Source organism: Aulostomus chinensis, chromosome 12 (assembly GCF_037954235.1).
Source record: "Aulostomus chinensis isolate RoL2024-O1b breed Wild chromosome 12, RoL_Achi_v1.0, whole genome shotgun sequence".
NCBI classification, from domain to species: domain Eukaryota; kingdom Metazoa; phylum Chordata; class Actinopteri; order Syngnathiformes; family Aulostomidae; genus Aulostomus; species Aulostomus chinensis.
In genome coordinates this window covers 26,176,572-26,181,110 of record NC_141331.1, presented here as the reverse complement: position 1 = coordinate 26,181,110, position 4,539 = coordinate 26,176,572, and the positions used below count along the sequence as shown (strand labels likewise).

Sequence of the window (4,539 nt, the reverse complement as noted above, 5' to 3'; positions counted from 1 at the left end):
GGACTAGTTGGTGCTGTTGCGACTCCAGGAAGGAACTTATAAATACTGGAGACAACACAGATAGACATTCCAAGATATAAGACAACAGAAAAACACTTACTATCAGCAGTGAAGCACAGACCAGACTGTTTAAGAGTGGACAGGTGAAAAGGTCACAACAGGGAATAGCGGGAGTGTAGCTCATGCTAGCATCACTCCCTCAAGCTAATTAAGTCAGAACAGAGTCCACAAGAATTTCTATGGTGGGATGAGGCCGTGAAAGATAAGAGCATGGCCGTAAATCGGAAAGAGGTTTTAATCTTCACAGCTGCAACAACAAGGCCACGATGGACCAGAAGGGACTGGCACGGGGTCAGACAGAAGATCCTGCAACAGACACGAAGATCAAAAATACACACTTGCACGCAGAAGCGATCACATAAGCACCTCCCTGTAACACATAAAAACTGGAGAAGATAGTTAGATCGTTGGACTTCTTGCCCCAACGCCAGGGACGACGCATCTGCGTATGCTGACTCCAGCATAGGGGAAGACCATCTCCAGAGCTCTGGATTCTTTCCTGTTGATCTGAATAAATTCTTTTGAACCAACTGGAAGGTGTCCTCTCCGGATTTGGAACAGCGCAATACATATACTCTGTGGGTCCTTCTGATTGATTAATGATGACTTCGTGAAAAATTCCTACACACCCCAGCCTCACTGAACCTGGTCCCCAGCCAGGATGGTATGGCTGGAAGAACAGTCTAAAATTCAAGATGGCCAACTATCGCACCAAACTGAGGAAAGCAGGATGTGATGATGTACTGATCAATGGTGGTAAACGAAGTAAACGCAACCCCGACGGAAAATCATCCAGCAAGGACATCAAGCGGCCAAAAAGAGGGGAAGCCAATTACTTGCCTAACCTACCTGAAAAACATAATGAAGCCAGCCTTGAAAATGCCAGGAAGGTCCTCATTGAGGAAGTGAAGAAAAGATGCCCTGATGCCACTTTAGTCTCAAGAATGATGGATGAAACATTCTCACTGCGCAGAAGGGAGATCGTGACGCAAGAGCCAGCTGTACGGAGCATGATTGAACGATGGCCAGCGCTCTTCACGGAGAGACAGGTAAGCTGCTTCTTTGTTTCGGCCTGCGTTCCCCCATAAAGATTCCAACAGATCAAATGTCAAAAGGTGAATATAGGTATAATGTTTCCAAACTAATCGTGCAGTAATCATGATGTGAATATTGACTAAATTAATTTTGATTATGTTTTTAGCCATGATCAAACAGCTCTTAATTCACCCCAGTCTCATACATCAATAGGCTCTCTTTCTACTTTTACTGTCTGTTTTTCAGGTCTTTGCCAAGTTTAATCGCATCGCCAGCAAAAATCTTGAAGGAGACTTCTATGAAGCTCTTGACAAGCACACACCACGCTTCATTGATCTTTTCAAGGCCAAAAACGGAACTATGAGACGAAAAGTGACGACTTGATGCAGCTCGTCAATTGGACGGTAAGGATTCTATTGTGTTTTTTCCACATTTTAAGTTATTTACACTCAAGCATAATGGATGGCAGCAATGAACCTTAAGCCTTTTTCACGCACTTTGCGTATCACTCAAGTGTCGTCACCATTGGGTATTCACACTGCCTGCCTATCTTCCGTGTTACTGCTATGACTAGCACATGAGATAGAAACAGCACATGCACCTGAAACCTTCTGCTGTTTAGCAATTATCTAGATCTCAAGACCTTCAAGAATATCAAAATCATCATCACTGTTGTCTAACCTTCTTCTATTTTCTATGTTCTCTAAAGAGGACTGCCACACCTTTCTAGCACTTTTTGAGAACAAGGCGGTAGGTGTAAGATCCAACATTCCTTCCTCCTCCCCTCATGTTTCTCTCCTATCTCTCTTAAGGAGTGCGAGATGAGGGCAGCTTCATGAAAATGTCCCAAAGTCATTTTGATGTTCTTCCTACTTCCATGCTGAAAGAAGTTGTCTCCACAGGGGGTCCGCATTCAGGGATTTTTTCTGACTTGAATGAGACTTGTATGACAGGTGGCGGAGGTACTGTGGAACTCCTGTCTAACTACCATTTTTCTTCTCAGTAGCTACTTCTTTTTTTCTTCTTTTTTTTTCTTGATGGCTCAGACAACATTAGAGTCGCAGGAATTTGATGAATCCACCCAATTGTACCATTTTCTGTTGGGTACTTAAAACCTAAAGCTCTATCTCTAATACAAACCCGCAGTGTTATAGGAAATACAGAACACAACACATATTTCCCTAAACTCTTGAAATGCTACAAAGGTCTTAACTTGTATCTGTTCTCTTTGTAATTTCAGGCGCCTGATGTTACAGCACTTCGGACAGTTGTCCTTAAAGGCCTGCCAGTTATCCTCAGTGAGGACTCCACTGAAGTTTACAGGACTTACGTAAGTAAAAGAAACACTGATATCAATTCATTGACAAATCATGTTTATTATGTATTTCATAGCATTGTAAAATATTTTGATTAGAATTATTTTTGCCAACAAAGTTTAAAAATTCCCTTTAATTAAACAGTGCATAATGTCTTTAAAATGAGCTCAACTTTACATTCAGCAGTCAAGCAGCATACAGACAATATACACTCATTTTGCTGATATTACTTGCATGCCTAAACTTTCACAAGTTTTTGAATGCAGTGCTGTAGGGAAGTGTTTTTACAATGTGATATTAGTACTTTTACTAAAGTAAAGGATCAAACTACTTTTTCCACCACTGTTCATAATGTTTTCCCAAAGTATCAAATCCAAATAATCTAAATCAAATAACTAAAAAAGGTCAGTCAGGACATCCCTATTGATCTCATAAATGATCAGAACCATCATAAATGATCGGTACCAGCACACACACAAAGGGGAAGACCACATTCAATAACTACTCCTGTGTGCTTGCAGGACACAGCGAAAGAAGAGGAACTCGCTGCAGTCACAGTTGGGGTGCTGAATGTGATTGAAGATGCTCAGCAGCAGGGTCCAAATGCAGCGCACCTCCAGCCCATCTCCACTGCCATCATACTTGAGGAAGGTACCGTCATGGACAATGTCCGAGACTTTCCCCAGGCAGTCTGCCTTCTGTTTGGGCTCATGTATGCACTTCACTTGGACTACCCAAAATCCATGGAAAACATTTAAATTCATTCAAGCAGTCATGCTTGGGCTGGGAAACAAAATCCTACCTCCAAAATTGATGACTCTGCAGAACAAACTAATGGCATAGGCCATTTTAAATAGCTGAGTATAATGTACGGTATGTCTTTGTACTGTACAGATTTTGCAGGTTTTAAGGGAACGTTTACTGTTCCAAGAAATATTATGTTGATAGTGTTTGTAAGACAGTGATGTATTATTTTATCACTGCTGCGCATTTTATACCATGGAAAAATGTTGATTGTACTTCCAAGTAAACAAAGAGTTAATCAGAAAGGAGGGACATGGATAGGTCAGAAGGCAAAGAGGCAGGGAGAAAGGGAGGTAGGTGGGAAAGGAAGGAAGGTAGGTAGGGAAGAAGAAAGGTGAAGAGGTAGGTAGGGAGGGAGAAAGGAAGGTGATGAAGGTAGGTAGGGAGGGAGGAAGGAAGTTGAAGAGGTAGGTAGGGAGGGAAGAAGGAAGGTGAAGAGGTTGGAAGGGAAGGAGGAAGGTGAAGAGGTAGGTAGGGAGGGAAGATGGAAGTTGAAGAGGTAGGTAGGGAGGGAAGAAGGAAGTTGAAGAGGTAGGTAGGGAGGGAAGAAGTAAGGTGAAGAGGTTGGAAGGGAAGGAGGAAGGTGAAGAGGTTGGAAGAGAAGAAGGAAGTTGAAGAGGTAGGTAGGGAGGGAAGAAGGAAGTTGAAGAGGTAGGTAGGGAGGGAAGAAGGAAGGTGAAGAGGTAGGTAGGGAGGGAAGAAGGAAGGTGAAGAGGTTGGAAGGGAAGGAGGAGGGTGAAGTGGCAGGTAGTGAGATGGAGAGAGGAAGGAAGGGATGTAGGAAGAAAGGGATGTAGATGGTGGGCCTGGAGGGAGTGGGGTGTTTACTGGAGGGACAGTTTTTGCCCTTCATTAATGTGCATTTTTTCTCCCCACAAAAATGGAGCGTGTTCCCAGAGTCACAAATGCATTGCTGAGCATTAAAATAAATGTGAATTGTACTAAGTTAATACACTGAGTGTTCTCCATTCGTTGTTTTTTTTTTGGGGGGGGGGGGGGGGGTGGTGGCTCATTACAGTAATAATTGTTTTGTTTCGTTTTGTTTGTTTTTTTAAATGAGCCTGTGTCATAATTTCTGTAGTAGAATTCATAGGTCAAGAAAATTAAGTTAAATTGACCTGAATATGATGTATGAGTAAAACTGAAGACAATTAAGCTCTCACAATACATGAATATTAAGTTAAATTTACTAAAACAGATAAATAAATAAACTTTTCTTAACTCTGCAAACTTACAATAATAATAATAATAAGTTAATTAAATCTAATTTATCTAAGTTAAAAAAAAAATTTTTTAAGGCAACGACTTTGCATAATTTTTTTGA

At 41.5% G+C, this 4,539-nt stretch overlaps 1 long non-coding RNA gene across 1 annotated transcript in view; it reads right to left on the bottom strand.

Annotated features, from left to right (window-relative positions):
- Positions 1–3,865: 3,865 nt before the first annotated feature.
- The window catches only part of LOC147252596 (uncharacterized), an 8,065-nt gene continuing 7,391 nt past the window's right edge, over positions 3,866–4,539 (bottom strand). Inside the window, exon 2 of the long non-coding RNA XR_015118776.1 lies at positions 3,866–4,539. This exon is cut by the window's right edge and continues 72 nt beyond it. This is a non-coding gene — a long non-coding RNA (uncharacterized LOC147252596).